The following is a 20,328-nucleotide window of genomic DNA, read 5'->3' as shown; positions in this document are numbered from 1 at the left end:
GTGCATATTAGGTGGAGAGGGGGAGCCTTCTTAGGCTTAACCCTATATTTTTGCTTATCGTATTTGTCATCATAAAAAAGGGAGAGAATGTTGACCTTATAGGTCACGCCCGGTTTTGATTATGACAAATACTCATTATATATCTAATGGGTGTTTGTGATTATGTGCAAGAACCTCAATTGTCAAGATCATAATGCACATGGAGAGAGCGAAGCTTAAAGACCAAATTTCTGTTGAAAACCCTATTTCTCATGTTGTATTATAATTCATTCATGTAAAGGGTCCGTAATAGTAATTAGGGCTTTTCGTATGTAATAATCACACACCTCACATGCATGGTTAAATACGTAAGCTCATAATACAAATGACCTTAAGGTTCGGTCGACCAACACTGAATTTTTTCGGTGTCTTCAAAAGAACCCAGAAATGACCATAGGACACTCACCTTTGCACTTATAAATGTTAGGCACTTGATTAGGGTGTTTGTGATTCAAAATAGGACCGAAATGCACACTTTGTGCACTTTCGGTCGACCCACCTAGGCAGTTCATTCCACCCCGGTCGACCGAATCAGGTTAGTTCAGAAACACTCGGTTGACCGAACCTCCTAGGAGTCAAACATTTGACTACCTGGTCGACCCAGAGACTCAGTTCATTTTCCCCTGATCGACCGAACCGCGCGAATTAAAAAATTTGCCTTCTCTTGGCGAACCGATCGAGAAGCCCAAAAATGGCCCAGTCAACCGAACCATATGAACTTCGGTTGACCGAAATGGTTCTGGTCGACCGGACCTCTTGGGTTGCCATTATTTTTTACCGTGGTTAAAATATTTTAAATAGGGTTAAATTTTCTAAAATGTCATTAAACTTTCTTAATAATTCCTAATAGGTCCCAACGGTTATATTTCAACGGGTGTCTATAAATACCCCTTCATTTGGGAAAATTAGAATTAAGATTAGCAAAAACAAAGTGAAAAATTTCTCTTAAGCCAAAAATCTTCCTACTTCTCATACTTTTTCTAAAACCACTCAATCTTACTTCCTACATCTCTCCAAATCCTTTGTAAGTGTATTAAGTGTTTAGTGCAAAGAAGTTTGCTCTCCCATTCGTGTTTGAGTGATTTGATTTTACGAGAGCAAAACCTAAGTTCTCTCAGGGGGCTTTGCTAATAAGCCTATTCTAAGAAGACTTGTATTGAACTTCCGAGTGTTTCATTTTCGTTGCAATAACTTAGGAAGTTTTGTATTTGTTTTGGGTTGCAAAACGTTTTCTAAACTTACTCAAATATCTTGTGTGATTTATATTTGATATACTTGTGAAAAGATATTTGTGTTTGTGATATTAATCTTTGTGCAATATTTATTCACTCACATATTATTTGCTGAATACAAAGATTACATATCTTTTGCAAACCAAGCATATACACTATTTACGTGATTGATATTTTTGGAATATTTGAAACTTGAGTGATATCTTTGTTTGAGCACCTTGATTGAGAATATCTTAAAATACAAAGATTGATTGTTGATACTCTCACGTACTCATTACACTAATAGAAAATACATTTGAGAGTTGAACTATTTAGATCACACTGAGCTTACGTATTAAATCATTTGTGGTGTATGTGATTGAGCGCATTTGGGTACATATCTGCTTTACTTGAAAGCACTTTTATCTGTACCATTTGATTGTAAATTTGAATGATTTCAGGCGTGGCCTAAGGGGGCGGTAATCCAGCCCGGTAAATATTGTTGTAAAGGTTGAGGTCAGTCCTGTGCTAATTGACCTGGTTTGTATCAGTGCCGGTCCACCTGTTTAAGTGAGCAAGTTATAGTGGTAATCCTTGTACTTGTTAGCCACGGCGGGGACGTAGGCAATTGGCCGAACCTTAATAACATGTCTGCGTGTCACCCTCTCTTTACTGCTTTCTGGTACTTGTGTGATTGAATAACTTGTTTTATTTACTTTCTGGTATACATTTACTTTACTTGCACTAGATTGACCATAGGATTGTAAATATATTGGTGTTAGGAGGTTGACTTAGGGATTAAATTTTAAAAATACCAATTCACCCTCCTTAGTGGGATTACAGTAAAGCTAACAATAATGATTTAAAAAAATATAAAAAATAAATAAATAAATAAATAATTAAGTAAGTAATTAATTAAAAATTAAATGGAAGTAGTGGCAAACACTCCCACATGACCTCCATTCCTATCCCATACTCAACCCATACCTAGTTCATCCCTTGCCTATTCTTAAATTTAAAAAAAATTATAATTTCACCCTTCTCCCCACACTTTTACAAATTCCACTTCTTCCCCAAAATTTTCCTATAAATAGGAAGCTCTCATCATTCATTTTTCACAAAAATTTTCAAAGGAAGAGAAGGATTAGTGAGTGAAATAATTAGTGGTAGAGAGAGAATTTTTGAGTAAATTCTCACTCACCCACTCTTTCCGATCTCATTTCTTTGAGATAGTTATTGTATTCGTAGCACAAGGTAAAAGAAGAGGTAAGTAAATTAGATTATATTAGATTTTCATTTAAAATTTATATCCAAGTTTATTTATAAGTAAATTTCGTTTATGTTACTTAGTTTCGTAAAATTCCCCTGAGTTTATTTTTACGCATATTTAATTATACTAGTTTCAATTTAAAATTCTTGCATTTACTTTTGGGTTAAGAAATGTTCTAATCCATTCGGGTAATTTTCAGTATTTATTTCTATTCAAAAATAAATAAATAAATAATTTTAACACAAAAATTGTGTGGCATGAGTTTATTTTTACGTTGCATGTTTTATGAAAATATGAGTAAAGATGAGATTTTCACGCTATTATTTTAAATTGTATAAATTATAATAAGATGATTTAAAAACCCCTTATGGCAACGAACGTTCAAAGTTACAAATGCTTGGTACGGCGGCTTAAAGTTTAAATGGATCAGAGTGCACCCACACTGTTTACAGAGTAGTTATTTATGTTAGTGGATTTCTCCTGAGTGCACACTTGGTTCCAGACCAGGACTTAATAAGGAAACTATCACTTAATGTTTACGTACGTTGATTTAGTTTAGTCAGTCAGCCAGCTAAGTCTAATTTTCAGACCGCACAACCCAGTCATGGGGATAAACATAACTTACGGCAAACAGGCCTAAGGGTGGTTTTTACAATATATGTTTATACATATTTAATTACGTGTACAAAGTTATTGTTGATTTGAAGGAAAAGTATATGTTTATATGAAAAAGGCCATTCTTGTGCCTAAAAGACGATCTAAAGGGAACGTATAAGAAAAATTATATATATATATATATATATGTATATAATTAAATATTTTTATAGCTTTAAAGTTAAAAGTTAAATTTAACAGTCACAGTATATGGTTATTAAATTTTATTGTTATAGTTGATGGTAAAAGTTTTATGCAGAAATTTTTAAATTTACAATTATTTTAGAAGCATTTTTGAAGTTATAGTATTTAATATTGTTTTACAAAATTTTTAAAAAGCTCATTTTGACCACACACTAATAATAATCTTATTTACTTACTGAGTGTCGTCTCACACCAATCATATTTTTACATTTCAGATAACTCTGAAGGACATATCGGAAATTAGGCATAGCAAGCATGCAGGAGGGAATAGAATAAAAAAAAATAAAGCTTAATTAGAAATATTAGTATGATGTCAGATATTTATGTTTATGTAATTTTTATTCTTTTGAAATAAATGATTGTAATATGGATAATTAGCCCTTTGGTTTAATAATAATTGAGTTTATTTACTTCCGTTGTAAATCAATGGTAAAAAGTAAATATCCCAGACCTTTTGGGGTTGGGGTATTACACCGGGGGTCTGGTTGGTCGAACATCCAACTAATGCACGGAAGTCGTGTCCGCATTCCGGACTTTACCTGATCAGCGAGACCTAGGGGAAGGACGCTGATCCGTATGTTTGGTGTCGCAACAGGGGGTCCGAAGGGCTTGTTGGTGGCTGAAGTTCCTATGTAATCAAAAAATAAAATAAAGTAATAATAATAATACCAACGAAACTTATTATACTATTATAGACTTGATCGTACTGATAACATGTTGTAAATGAAATAAAAAGTGGAAAAAAGTTTGGAGTTATAAAAATTCAACAGTCTAGTTCTTTAGGAACTAGATGTTGCTAATCACCTTATTATCTCATTTTATTGCAAATCATGTCCTTATACAGACAAATACATTGGCATTCCAAAGGTTAACCACATAATGAACTATTATCTGGGCATACCAAAAGTTGTAACCTATTATCTAGATAGTCATCCATATAAATATACATGTTTTACAGCAATTAGAATGAATTTGCAAAAAAAATAAAAAAATGATCACTTCAAAAATGTTCTTTAAAAAGTGCTTTTAAAAAAGATTTTTTGAACTAAGCATTTGTCATGCTTTATGATAAACACCACTTATATATATATATATATATTAAAAATGCTCCTGAATAGAAGCCAATTCAATCTTAATTGAAAAAAAAATTATAGAAATTAGAATGAAAACAATCAAAAGAGAGATGGGAGAGAGGACCATTTTTTTTTTTTTCTTATTATCACTTCGTTTGGAAGATTAGAAATGAGGTACGTAGACATCTTAATTTTTACCAAGTCGTTTTAATTATGGAACAAGGGTCCTGAATTAAATTAGTCTAAATTTTGATCGAAATGTTAGGATTGTTCATCATTAAGTCTTTATTGAATGTTCCTAAATTGATAAGGTTATAAGTGATTTGCTCATGCAGTCATGTTCATAAGTGTCCCCTGCTCACTTAATGAGGTCATTTCAAGACCACATTACGGGAATTTAAGCGGTGTTGGGTATATTGTAAAATCATTTGTGTGGGCAAATTTGTTGATTAATTGAGAATGTTTGAATTTTTAATTCCTATTTATTTTCATACACAAGTAGTGGCCCATGCATGCATTATGAAATAGGATTTTTGTTATGAGGGCACATGCCCAAGTCATAAGGTACCAAAAATATAGGGAAACACTGAAATATGAGGAAATAAAGACAAATACAGGGAAAATACAGAGAAATAATGTACAATGCTGAAAATATAAAGGAAATACATGGAAGTAATGTACAAATACAAGGATTTACAAAGAAATACAAAGGATATAAAAATCGAATCAAAATCTTCAATTGAGCTCACTGGAGTATTCTGAAGCACCCTTGGGGGTCTTGTTCACCAAATTCGAAAGAAAAATGAGAAAGTAAAAACTGTTAAATGAAAAATCAAGAGAAATTAAACATGTGCTCAGAAGATACCTCAGTTAAGGGTTAGTTTGGGATATTGCAAAAATTTGGAATGTTCCCTCATCAGACTCCCTGCCAGAATTTCCATTAATTGAAGAATTAGCCCAATCGCGAGAATTGGGGAACAGATCGCTGTTGGAAGGAAAACCAGCAATTGATTGATGCTGAGAAGGAAAGAAGAAAGAAAAACCTGACTTAACCTTGCCTAAGCTGACCTAGGACCAACTCTATAAATAGGGAGTCTCGCACAGAGTTGAGCACACACAATTAAGCAAGGGAGAGAAGGTGTGCATACTAAAAGCAAAGAGGACAGGTAGAAGCCAAAGGAAAGAGGTTCCAGAAGAAGTTTGCAAAGTAGTAGCAACGTTGCAAGGCTCTCAAGAGTTGGAGCCAACCCCTCGAGAGGTGCACTTGTTGGTGCTTGACCACCCCATCTGAAGAACGCACTCCATAGTGCTAGCACTCAGAACTCAGAAGCCATCCCAGAAGGACACCCTAGATAGACACTCTATAGAATCACAAGAAGGACAAGAAGATCGAAGGAGAGGAAGGCAAAAGGTAAAACTAACAGGTTTTTCCTTCTCGAGTTATATTCTAGAATGTATTTGACTGTGAATGAAATTGTGAATGTAGGAACTCAAACCTAAAGTAACGTTCAAACATGAACCTGAACTAAACCCAAACCATATCCCTTTAAACCTAGTACTGAACCGAGCACCAACCAGGTCCCGAACCAAACACCACTAAACCTGAACTTGAACCGAACCAGAAACCAGAGCCCACCTATTTTAAACCCACGAAGCCCAATTCACTCAAAAGAACCCTAGCCCACATATTTTAAACTCCTAGAGCCCACATATATTAAACCTCTCAAAGGCCAAACATTTTTAAACCCAGACCCATTTGCTTTAAAAAAGACCGAGCCCACACCCGTTTTCAACCCAAAGCCCAAACCATTTAAAAAAACCCCCCCAAACCCATCTGCTTTTAAAATATCAAGCCCATGCCCATTTTAAAAACCCAAGCCCATACCCCTTTTAAAAAGAAACCCGAAGCTTATTTTTAAACAGACTCCATACCCATTTTAAGAGAAAACCAAAAGCCCATTTGTTTTAATAAGCAAACCCAAACCCATTTTGTTTTAAAAAGAAAACCCCAGCCCATTCACTTAAAAACTAGACCCGAGGCCCATTCATTTAAACCCCCGAAACCCAAACATTTTTTAAAACCCCCAGACCCATATGTTTTAAAAAGAAAGACTAAGCCCATTTGTTTAGACGAAACCCAAGCCCACTTACCGTTTAAATAAACTAGGCCCACGTTTTAAAATAACCCAAAGCCCACTAATTATTTTAACCCCAAATCCAACACATGTCAAGCCCACCAAGTCCCCTCGAGCATAACCGAGTCCACACGAGCCCATGGGTTAACTCGTGCAAGTTAACCCCGTAACAACTCAATGGGTTAGGGTTTGGAAGAGTCGACTTGTCCCTGAACCCTAACCCTTGATTCTGTGAAACTTTAGACTCGAACTAGCATTCAACTCACATGCAAGGATGAAACACACACACAATCACACTATTACAACAGTAGCATAGCAAGAATAGAAAAAAACCAAAGAAAAGGGAGGGGGTAATACTTATCAGTTGCACCATTGACCCCCTTCTTGGATCTAGCACCGAACTTCACCATTGGAACACCCTTGGGTGTTCTACAGTTCACCATTGGAAAGGCGAACAAATCTGGGGCAACAGTTTGACAGAAAGAGAGGAAGTTGTAAACTAGGGTTCCTTATTTTCAACAGGACAAAGCTTTAGGGTGTCTGACTGCAAGAGGAAGGAAATCTAGGGGTTTTTTCAAAAAGTGAGAGAACTGAGGGAGATGAAGATCTAAACCTGCAAATTTAAATCGTCTGAGGGTGTTGAAAGAGAGAGTAACAGAGGGCTTTCTTGTTGAGAACCATCAGAGAAGGATTTAGGAGATCCAAGAGGAACAGAAGAGATCTGAAACCCTAGGGTTTCATATTGTTCGAGAAAGAAAGGAGGAAGAAGAGAGAATAGCTGAGGAGAGAGAGAGAGAGAGAGAGAGAGAGAGAGAGAGAGAGCAGAGAGCAGAGAGAGCTTCGGATGGAAGAGGAAAAATGAACGATAGAGAAAAATTTTGGCTTTTATATGTTCTGCTTCGCAACCACCAGTTTGCAACATGTGGCGCCCCCTCTTCCATACATTCTGGGTGTTATGCAGCTCCTCTGTAGCCGTTCAATTTGTGTTTCTTTGTGACGGCCATGATGGTGCCACGTCAACGATCCAAGTTATACTCCATCATCCCATTCAATGGCCAACACGTGAATGATGGACATACATCACTATGATGTCATCACCTGTAGCCCATAAGTAGTATACATATATATATGTTTGTATGGCCACGTGTCCTCACCCGAAGACGACACGTGGCCTAGCCTGTTGAGCCGGTCCAGTGCTCTACAAACTGTTCGACCCATTGAACCGATTTGGATCAACCTTTTTAACTTCCTATTTATTTTTATTATTATATTATTTATTTGAAAATTTGGGGAAAATATGTAAAAATCATAAAAAAAATCATGAAAAAATTAGAGAAAATTTTGAAAAATATTTTTGAGGTTAGAAAATTGTTTTTACATATTTTTCATCTAGAAAAATAGAAAATGGTTACCAAAATTTCCCAGAAAAATTTTTGAAATAAATCTAGGAGTTATTTTCATAAATTATTTTCTTGATTTTTATCCCTATGATTTCAAAAAAAGAGGTACGAGTAAGCCTCACTTGTCATAGTTCTGAGGGATACTCTATATTAAATATATTATGTGAATGTTTGTATGGTCTGCTATTTTGCATGTACATTAGTATTTTGTGAGTTTACAAAGGGAGTAAAATTAAAAGGCTATTAAATTTAAATTGGGATAATTGTCAATTAATTAGGTACCGTTTGTAGAACGGTTGTGGAGGGGGTGCTAGTACCTTCCCCTCATATAGCCGAACTCCTGATCCCTACTTTGGTATACATAGACTGATTCTACCCTTAAGGGGGTAGTAATCATGTGTTCTAATCACACTCAAAAAGTTTAGTGGTGACTCCAATATCAATTTTTCCTGAAAATAAATCATCATCTTTTCAATTGCCCTCCCCAGAGCACCTCACTCCTGGGACGTCACAACAAGGTACATGCCCCTATTTATATAACCCCATCTCTTTGGCCATGACAAATTTATTTGATCCTAGGTTCACAATAAGTATCTATCTAGAATGCTCCATGGAAGTATTTACATTCTTCATGAATGTATAAAATAATTACACATATCTAGATCTTTCTCTTAGAAAACTCTAGAACAAATTCATATACGCATCCATATTATGCTCACGTAGTAATTCAACAATGAGTTGATACATTATGACATTCTGTTCCCATCTATTTTGTTGAAATTTTTATTATAACTTCTTTTTGGAACTTTGTTATCTTATTCTTGAATTGTCACTGTCGACTCTGGGTTCGAGTGATACATTTTGGTTGCTAACATATTTGGTGACCATTAAAACACTAAGTGATACAATCATGCCACTTATTCTTTAACTTACCAATTTGTTTTAGAAAAAAACAGAGCTATCACTTCATTTTAGGCCCAGAGATAGTGAACGTCATTAGTGTGTATGCTCCCCAAATAAGCTTAGTAGAAAATCTTAAAAGACAATTTTAGGAAGATATGAATAGTATTTTACAAAAGACACCAACGCCTGAAAATACATTCATAGGAGCCAATTTGAATGGACATATTGGAAAGGATAATATTGGCTTATGAGAGGATACATGAAGGCCATGGATATGGAAATAAAAATGAGACCGATGATACAATCTTTGATTTTGCCATGTCTGTTATATTAAATACTTGCTTTATAAAAAGAGAAGAACATTTAATAACTTTCAAGAGTGAGTATAATAAAAGCCAAATATATTTCTTCTTAACTAGGAACAAGGATTGTCTATCTTGTAATGAGTGTAAAGTTATCTCAGGTGAAAGTTTTGCTACACAACATAGAGTACTAGCATTAGATATAAAAAAAATGGAAAAGAAAGAGTAACATAAATCAACACAAAAGGACTAGATGATGGAGCTTGAAATGAGGTAATATAGTCAAATTCAAAAATAAAATGATCAAAGAGTGTGATTTGATAGTAGGGGTTATGGCAGATGCAAATACTATTTGGAATAAAATGACTAATTCTATCATAAGGATAGGAAAAGAGGTTTTAGAAGTCTCCAAAGGAAGACACTTGGATAGTAAAAAAAGTTGGTGGTGGGATCAAGAAGTCCATAAAGTCGTTAAGACAAAAATAAATTAGTATAAAATATGGTAAAATTGTAGAAATATAGAAAATCTTGAAACATATAATGAGGCGAGAAAAATACAAAAAAAAAAAAAACTATTTGTGAAGCTAAAAATAGAGTTCATGATATTTTATATACTAAACTAGATACAAACGAAGGAGAAAATGACATTTATAAGCTTACTAGAGATAGAGAAAGAAAATGCAAAGATTTAGGTGAAGTAAAATGTATAAAGGACGAAAGTGATTAGGTCTTAATTAAAGAAGAAGATATAAAAGAGAGGTGGTGAATATATTTTGATAAGTTATTTAATGAAAAGCAAAATGAAAGATTGAAGTTGAAAGTGACAAATGAGGAGAAAACTAAAACTAAAAATAGGAGATTTATTCGCAAATATGGAGTCCTTAAAGTTAATATGGCATTAAAAAAGATGAAATGTGGAAAATCTTTGGGACTAGATAAAAAATCAATTGAAGTTTGGAAATTTTTAGGGGATAAAGGAAATATTTGACCATGATAGAGTACATAGGGAAGTTTTTTGGTTGGTCTTAGAAAAAAAGGGGGTATGCAATAGATATACTGAGGTCATTAAGGATATGTATAATAAAGTAGTGACTAGCATTAGGACTATAGGAGGAGAATTTAGAGATTTTCTAATCACAATAGGTGTGCATCAAGGTTCTACTTTGAGTCTTTACCTTTTACTTTAGTGATTGATGAACTTATTAGGAATATCCAAAATAAGATCCCTTGGTATATGTTGTTTACAGATGATATCGTGTTGATTGATGATAGTAGGAGCATAATAGAATCTAAGCTAGAACTTTGGAGAGCCACATTAGAGTATAAAGGTGGGAATAAGACAGGACATATGAAATGTAATTTCAGTAATGTAAGAAGTAGCAGTAGAGAAAAAAATTAAACTTGATGATAAAAAAATTAATAGTACTAATAGATTTAGATATCTTGGATCTGTTATGCATGCGGAATAGGAAATTGAAGAAGAGGTAGTATATAGAATTAAAACGGGTTGGACAAAATGAAGAATGACATCAGATGTGTTTTCTAATCCTAAAATACCCTTAAAATTAAAATGAAAGTTTTATAATACGACAATAAATCTATCTATGCTTTATGGTTCAGACTGTTGGGTAACTAAGAAATAACATATACAAAAAGTAAAAGTTGCTAAAATGCAAATGTTAAGGTGGATGAGTGGTATAACATTAAAAGATAAAATAAGACTCGAGCATATACATAATAAGTTAGGCATAGCATCGATTGACAACAAGATAAGAGAAGGGTGACTTAGATGGTTTAGGCATTTGAAATGCATGCCTAGTAAAACATTTGTGAAAAGTGAGTTAGTTTTATTTTTGGCATGTAAAGGGATAGGTCTAAAATAACTTGGAATAAGGTGGTGAGGAAGAATTTAATAGCTCTTAATCTAATAGAAGAAAATGCTCTCAGTTGGGTGAATTAGTGGAAAAGGATTTATGTAACGGACCTTACTTAGTAGGACTTAAGACTTTATCATTGTTGTTGTTGGAGACATCACTTCTTTTTAATTTTTAAAAGGTAAAACACAGGAAAATATTTTGAAAAGATGAATTCATTAACCAAGTTGATCTAGTTTGACTTGGGACGATCTAAAATTGATTAGGTTGATTATTGACCCAGTTTGATTGAGTAAACCAATTTGAATTTTTTAAGAAAACATACTGAAACAAATGATGTTTTAACTAAAAATTACATAAAAATTAAATAAAAATCATACAAATTTGAAAAAATAAAAATAAAAATTGAAGAGAAAAATTTGGGGTGTTTTAAGTTTTAAAAATAAAAAAATTAAAAAAATGTTAATTAATTTAAATTTTAATAAAATAGGTGGAAATTGAGAGAAAATTCATTAAACATCATTAAAAGTAATTACAAAATATAGAAAATTACATAATAATTTAGGGAGATTATGGGGGTTTCAAAATTCAAGAAAGTATTAAAAGTCATAAAATTTAAAACTATAGAAAATAAGAAAATTTTGGGGAATTCCTCTAAAAAAATTAAAAATTATACGAAAACTCTAAAAAATAAGTTAAATTTACAAAAAGTGTTAATTTTAGTATTTACAAATTGGATCCGAGTCTTGACTTTTTCAGGTCGAATCCCAATATTGGGTCATGGGTTATGGGTGGAGGGGTAGATCTTAGGTCAACAGTCTGATCCAAAAAATGGATCTAATTTGGGTCAAGATCAAAATTTTCACTTTAAATAAGATTTTTCATTTCAAATAACTAGATTTTCAATTTCAAAATTTGTGCAATTTACAAGCTAAATTAAACAGAAAAACAAAACGAAAACCAACCTTAATCTTAATACTCCTCCGATTCAGTCTTCAGGTTCAATGCCAGTCCTTCTAGTTCTCTGCAGTACTCACATCTTCAAGTTTTGACTCACGAACTCCCAGTTGCCTTTGCCTAAGCTCCTACAAATTCTTCCCTTTTTTCTTCACAATGTTTCCAATTCTCAAGCTCTATAACTCACCCTCAATCGGAACTCTCTAATTTTCTCACAACTACCTGTATGATTTCTCTCTGTGCTTGTCTGTCTCTGTGAATGTGTCCCCCTCTTACTTTCAGAAGCTCCTATTTATAGGCTTGAGGGGTTAATTTGGATTAAATTTGATTGATCAATCAATTTTCAATTGATCAATCATAATTAAAACAAATTACCAAATTGATTAATTAGAGTTCAATCATATTTAACATGTCAATCAACTCTTATTTCTGATTTCCTATATGTTTCTTGTTTATGCATGTGTGTAGGTGCTAGCAAGAAGAATTGAAGAACCTAGATCCCTCACTTTTATTTTTCCTTTTCTATTTAAATTTTTTTTTTCCATTTTTTATGTAAAGTTTCATTTCCCTATATTTTCCATTTTATGAAATAACATCTTGTTAAATTTTGTTATATAAGCCCCAGACAAATTGGGGTGTCTACAAGATGAGTAGGAGGGAGGTGGGAGGAGAACTCGCATAGTGGAGCACGAAAGAAGGGAGAGGGAAATTAGAGAACAAGAAGAAACCATCTTTCCATAATTTGGTTTCTGTATGTAGAACCGACTTATGGAAACTTGACTTCCTTTGGCACCAAAGCGTCGTGGCATTGACTCCGTTGACACAATGAGACGGATGGTTAGTGACCGTTCCAATATTTTGAATGAGAACCGACTTATTATGGAAAGTCAGTTGGGTTCAATTTTGTATTTATTCAACCTACAATCCTACACTTGTGTTTAATTATTTCATTTAATTTTTAATATTTTGAAAAAAAACTCCACGTCATATGCGCTATGAAATCAAAGACCAATGATCAATTAATTTCAATCTAGCTAATAATCGAATATGAATAAGTTGGTATAATGAAGAATATAAAAGGCTAAATAATTTTCTTAAAACACAAGAATTTGCTTGCCAAAATATATACAAACACACACTATTGGGTCAAAAATTTTGGTTAAAATCCACAATATATATATTTAATTGATAGAAAATTGTAGAATAAATATATAATTTATATGTAAACTACAAGGTCAAGTCCTGCTTACCTAAACTATTATACTAAAAAATATACCTTTTAATTGATAGAAAATTGTAGAATAAATATATAATTTATATGTAATCCACAAGGTCAAGTACTGCTTACCTAAACTATTATACTAAATTACTAATCGAGGGAATGCAACCTTTTTTGTCAGAAATAGAGGCACAATGGACATTTGACCGTTGACTCATCTTCATTACTCTCTCTCTCTCTCTCTCTCTCTCTCTCTCTGCTGTGAACGCATTCATGGAATGTTCCAAAACAGTGCATGCGCGAACAGTTTTCTTCATGGCCCTGATGAATTAATTAATAACGTACATGCATTTACGTTATATAGATACACGCACACACACATACATGGCGATTAATAGCGTTTACAATTACCATGGTGCATGTATCTGCATGGTGAATGAACTGTATTGAAGATGGTTAATACTATTAACTTACTTTATATCATTACTATTGCCATTATTATATATATATATGCAGAAGTACCATTCGCCATTTCTGGATTTCACATATAAAATTAACAATTCAAAACTTTCGATTCTTGTTGGGAGCGTTCGGTACAATTCCACAGAGAAAGTAAGAGGTTTAGGTAGCTGCGGTTTGATTGATTTCTTCATCCTCATTCATTTTCTTACCCACTTTTGATAATATAAATGACCAGTCAATTAAGATACAGTCTGCACTATATATATATATATATAAACATATGTAAAATAGATTTGAGTTAAGATTAGATATGGATCGAGTATTAACAACTAGTGATGACCGTATTCCCTATTGTGTCTGCTTTGGTTTTGTGTCTCGTAGGCAAAAGATTAGTTGATGGTGTGTAGGATTTCAAACGACACGATGATTATAAATAAAAACAGAAGGTCTCCACGCCCTAGCCCCTGCGTTGCTGTGAAGTATGGGATAGATGTCGTTGAGTTTATTTTTAAATTTCATGAGTTGAGTAGAGAGGGTTTAATGAGCATAACTCTGGGCTTAACTTTATTAAACTAATTATTAATTTAGGGTTTTGAGGGTTGCAAAAGTACTTGTGTTAGGCCATTGGCCATCTATTTACATTGTTTTGATTAATAAAAAAGTTAGAAGGCTGGTTTGGTTGTTGACAAATATTTTTTAGTTTTTCAAAGAATTATAAAAATTTAAACTTAATTTTAAATTTTTCAACATTTGTATTAAAACTGTAGAAAGTAAAATATTTTTTTAAATGTGTAAAATAATTTTTTCTTAAATTCTAGATTTCAAAACAATAAAAAAGAAAGACAATTTGTTTTTGAAATTTTCAAAATTTTTGTCCGACAGAAAAAATAGATTGTCATAAAATAAAATTTTAAATATCTAACTACAATATGAGATAAAACATTAAACTAATAAAAATGTTTATCATGGCTATTTTATATATATATATATATATATATATATATATATATATATATTCCATAAACAACTGGAAAATTGTTCTTGAACAAAATCCAATGGATGTAGACATGCTTTCGTAGTAGACCAAATGCAATAGCCAACCCAAGATGCAAACCTCCTCTGATTATCCCCAACAAGTTGAAAAATAGTTTCCCAATGGAAAATAGGCAACCAACTTGCTCCTCTTTCCATTAGTCAACTTTTCTAAGTCAATTCCTTTATAAATGTTGGCTTTTTTAGGTTTCATCCCATTTTAATAATGACAAATCAAGGCCACTAATTGTGCTACTAAGTATATTTACATGGATTAAGGTATTAAGCATAATAATAGATGCAAATTAGAAAGTCATGAAGCACACAAAATTGTGTTATTTGACTTTGAACATGGAGCATATCAAGACCACGTTTGAAGACTCTGACTATGTCTATGGAGCTCGTGAAGTCCAAGCTTGAAGAAATTAAAGGAACTTATTTCATGTATTTTACAAATAGGACCTATGTGAGTACACTATTATTGATTATGTAAAGAATCTCATAGGTGACCTTAGTTGGACCCTAGGCACTTTATATTTTATTGAAAATCATTTTTAAAAAGTGTAAAAATTATTTTAAAGTGTTAAAATCATTTTTGGAATGAAAAGCCTCAAACAAAGATTCTCCAAATCCCCTTCTTTTTTATACTGCCGCATTGATGAGCGATTTTCTTAATCAATGACTTCTCATCTTAAAATATGTTTAACACAAAAATTGTGGGATTTTTTCTTACCTTTCTTTTGATACTAAGATTTCCCTATTTGGAGTTCTCTAGCAAACGTTATACCTCAAATACGGAAGGGTGTTTAAGTGTGAAATTGCCCAGAAATTTGGGCGACCAAATTACCAATTTCGTTGACTGAAAATCGAAGCGGAAGCGTTATAACGGCCATAAAATGGCCAGTTTTCAAAAGAATTAATTATTTTCAAAATCCAACGGTCATAAAATGGCTAGTAAACCATCTTGCCTATAAATATAAGGTTTTTAACTTGTTTTTGTAAGAAAAGGAAAGGGATATACATCTATTACACACATCCAGAGTTTTTTATCCTTGTTTGAAAAATATTTTCAAGCACTTTGCAAATTCCTTATTTATCTTTCAAGTGCTCACCTTCTAGATACTTCGCTTCATTCATAATCTTTTGAGAGTGTATTAGTATGACATTCTTATTGAACTTATTCGCTCAATTAAGGAGCACTCATTGTACGCCGTTTGATTCTTCATTCTACAACTATGGTTTGGGTGTGAATCATTTCAAGCAAGGGTATATTGCTTGAGGATACATCTCTACCTAGTTAAGGAGGGATTGTAAAGGCATCTCCGCCGGAGTAAAGGAGGGATTGTAAAGGCATCTCTGCCTGAATAAAGGAGAGATTGTAAAGGCGTCTCCGTCTCTTGAAACCCACAAATTGGTCATGAAAATCTTCACTTTACCCCCTCTTTGACATGTCTTAAAATCACTCTAAGAATGTCTTTGTATAGACCTTCAATGGAGGGAGGGGAAATCATTTTTGAATTTTTATTTCAAAATTAGAATTCAAAAGTAATTACCTATAACTTTCAACTTTCGAATGTTGAAAATTGACATGTGGCATCAATGGAACATGTGATTGGTCCAAAATCTCCAACCAATCACATAAATACAAGTCAAAATTCAAATTTGTTACAGGCCAATCAACCACCTTGAGGGGTCGATCAATTACAGGATGGGTGCAACAACTAATTATAAAAAGAGGGTTGATTGACCGCCCTAAGGGACTGGTCGACTGCCCAGTCAAAATTTGTTTCCTTCTCTTAAATTTTCCTTAGATTTTGATATCTTCATTTGGATTAAAAGTTGTTTGGTCAAAAATTAACTGTCGGTAGTAGGGTTGGCATGCAAAGGTGTGGGCAAGCTACAATAATGGGGAGGAGGGAGCATTAGGTGGAGGAATTTGCACAAATTTGAGGTGCTCGATATGGAAGGAAAATGGGAGGAGGGGGGAAGATATAATGCATGCAGAGGGAAAGGGTTCATAGGGCTTAAGGGATTGCATGGGAGTAATTGCTGCTTGCTAGCTTCAATAGTGGATTTCGTCGGAAAAGCAAGGGTGGTAAGCCACGCACAAGAGAGAAGAGGAGAAGGAAGAAGAAAGAAAAGGCAGGAGTTTAAAACAATGTTATTTTGGTGACCCTATAAAAAATAACAAACAAAAAAAAGACCCTTAAGAAAGCAATTTCATTTCATTGCTTCTAGGTTGAGCGCACAATTGCGCATGGGTGTTCATGCACCTAACATTTTTGTTTAATTTCAGCTAAATTAACTGATGTTGATTTGCCTGTGTTTGTTCATGGACACAATTGCACATGGCAAGCCATGCACCAATGTTTTATAAAATTTTATATATATATTCTCTTTTCTCTTTTGAATTTTCTCTAGTTTGAATTTTTTGATTTATTTTATTATCTCAAAATGGAATATGAGCACTTGCTGACTTTTTGAGTATGATCCTTATTTTGATGCTAACAAAACACTTGTATCTTATATGTGCATTAAGTGTATGAATAGGTTTAAAATCAGAACACATAAGATTAAAGGGAAATGGAAGTCAGGAGGAACTTGAAGCTTATACACGTTTGGCGTATTCTATGAAGACAGAAGAGCAAAAGAAGAAGAAGAAGACATATTATTTTATTTTGTAATTGCTTATATTTGGTCTATAATAATGCATATCCTGCATAATATGATGCTAAGCTCAGAATAGCCATAGACTGACCTTAGGGCACCTAATATGGTAAAATAAAAATATTTTTCTTAACAACTAAAATCATACAAAAAGGTTTAAAATTATTTAAGTTCAAAAATAGGGCCAAAATCATGTTTTAATTGGCCTCGATCGACCGACCATTGAGTGTTCAAAAGATCTCAGTCGACCGACCTACTATTTTGAGATTTAAAATTGCTCAGCTGACCATGCCTCATTTAACACGTAAAATCCTCAGCCTACCGGTGCTTTGTGCCTTAAGTGGTCAGCCAACCAACACTGTTCATTCGGTGGCCCGAGTCTTAGGCCAGTCGACCAAAAATATGAAGGTTTGGAAATCGCCTTGGCCAGCCGACCGACACCTCCCACAGCCAACCGAACCCTTAAATAAAATTCAAATTTTTATGAAGGTCAGCCGATCGATGCTTGAGTCAGTCAACCGAATCTCTTGGGTTCCGGCTATTTTTTAGCTCTAACCACGTTTAATTTTTAATTAAACATTTTTGAAAATTCCCTCCATGTCCCTTAACGGTCAGATTTTTTGGAATTCTATATATATCCCCCTTCCATAAGCTAAATTAGTAACTTTGATTTACCAAAATTTTCTCTCAAATAATTTGGACTATTTTTAAATCAAAGTTCCCCCAAACTCTTTTTATTGCAAAAATCTTTTGTTGGGGTATAGTTTTTTCACTCTCTCCTTCTCTCTTTCACTCATTGTCTTAAAAAAAATTTTATGGAAAGAGAGTATTTATTTTAGACATTTATTTCTGTATCCATAGCATTTATTGTAACGACCTATATATATATATATATATCCTCTAAAAAATTATTAAAAATTTAAAACTCAAAAAAAAAATTATTAAATTAAGTTAAATTAAAATTTTAATTAATTAAATAAAAAATAAAAAATAATAATAATGATAAATAAATAAATAAAATTATCAATTAATTAATTAACTAATATAATAATATAATGTAATATAATATATATATATATATATATATATATTTCTGATGAGGTTGAGATTAAATCTCAATTTGAATCTCAGATGCCCCCATCCTTATCTCTCTCTCCCACCATCTTATTTCTCTCTCTATCTTTTTATAATAATATAATAAAATAATATATTAGATTATATTATATTTCTTAATCCTTAAGAAACCTATAAAATTACAAAACTACCCTTCCCCATATTCCTATGAATAGGATCACTTCTTAAAATAATTTTCATAAGAAATTTTAAGGAAAAAGTGAGAAAAAAGATTTAGTGGTGGACGGAGAATTTTTGGTACACTTAAATTCTCACTTTTCCACTCTTTCCCAACTCACTTTAGGAATTCATTATTTATAGCGGTAGGAGAATTGATCAAAGGTAAGTGAGATAGATTATGTTAGATTTTATTTTAAAATAAACCTGATTTATATTAAGTACGTGAATTTAAATATATTTATTTTATTTAAATATATACTTGAGTTAAATTAAACTACGCAGATTTGATCATATTCATTTTTTTATTAAATATATCGAAGTTAAATTAAAATATGTGAAATTAATCATACCCATGTTTTCGCTTAAATATTTCCAAATATATTATTATGTATTTTATCAGGTAATTTATAAAATTATAATTAGCATACAAATCGTGTGGCATGAGTTTATTTTATTACATAAATGAGCAAGTATGAGATTTTTGCGGTGTTATGTTTAGTATATGATTTATTGCGATTAATGATGAGAATGAATTACTAGTATCCAGTCTTTGGACCGCCCTACCTTAATCATGGTCGTAAACATGACACTCATTGGCCAAAAAGAGTTTTTTATACATAATTATATATTTATGCGATCACAGTCAATTATTAGGCCTAAATAATGATTTGAAGAAAAAATATGCATATATATATATATATATATACATGGCCATATTTAAAGAGCTTACATGGTGATTTTCAATAAAGGAAAGTGTACACGTATTTGTGAACATGACCCTGTTTAGTAGAGTTAAATGATGATGTGAAAGAAATGTATAAAGGAAAGTATATATAGTTATATGCATACTTCTATTTGGATAAAAATGATTTACAATTATTCAAATGCAGTTTTTAATAGTTAAATTATTAAAAGAGTTATCTTTATACCGTAAAACTCATCTTCGCCACACACTGGTAATAATCTAGTTTATACTTACTGAGCGTCGTCTCACCCCAATAATCATTTCACATTTCAGATAGCTATGCAGGACGTACTGGAAATCAGGCATCATGAGCATCTAGGTGGGATTAGAGAATATAGTTTAGAATAAATATTTGTGTAATACTAGCTAAAATTTTTTTTATATTCCACATGATGTAAGTATTGTGATTTGCAGATATCCATGCAAATATGGTTATTTAGTACTCTGGTTTATAATATTTGAGGTTTAAAGTTACTTCTGCTGCATATTCTAGTTTATTTATGGAAAGTCGCATCCTAGACCCCACTGGGTTTAGGGTATCGCATTTACTCTCACTCGTTCATTATTTTTGAAAATCATTTTTGAGAGTAAGCTTTGAGTGTTTCCCATATTATTTCTTTGATAACATTTATTGGGAAAACTCTTGGTAGCCTTTGAATCTTTGCACATCTATTGCAAGATTCAAAGCTGATATTGTGTTTATTGTAAAAACATTTTTTGAGCATAAATCATAACTTCTCCAAACACTTTTATTGTAAATCTTTGTTGGAGAAAATATTTGTTACATATTAGATCTTTGAAGTTCTTATTGCATATTTCACTTCACATCAAAGATCATATATATGTTGACTCACTCTAAAAATGAGCAGTTCGGAAGATATCACAAGT

The sequence above is a fragment of the Malania oleifera genome, chromosome 6, assembly GCF_029873635.1.
Source record: "Malania oleifera isolate guangnan ecotype guangnan chromosome 6, ASM2987363v1, whole genome shotgun sequence".
Classification (NCBI taxonomy): Eukaryota; Viridiplantae; Streptophyta; class Magnoliopsida; order Santalales; family Ximeniaceae; genus Malania; species Malania oleifera.
Note: the sequence above shows the minus strand (reverse complement) of the source record.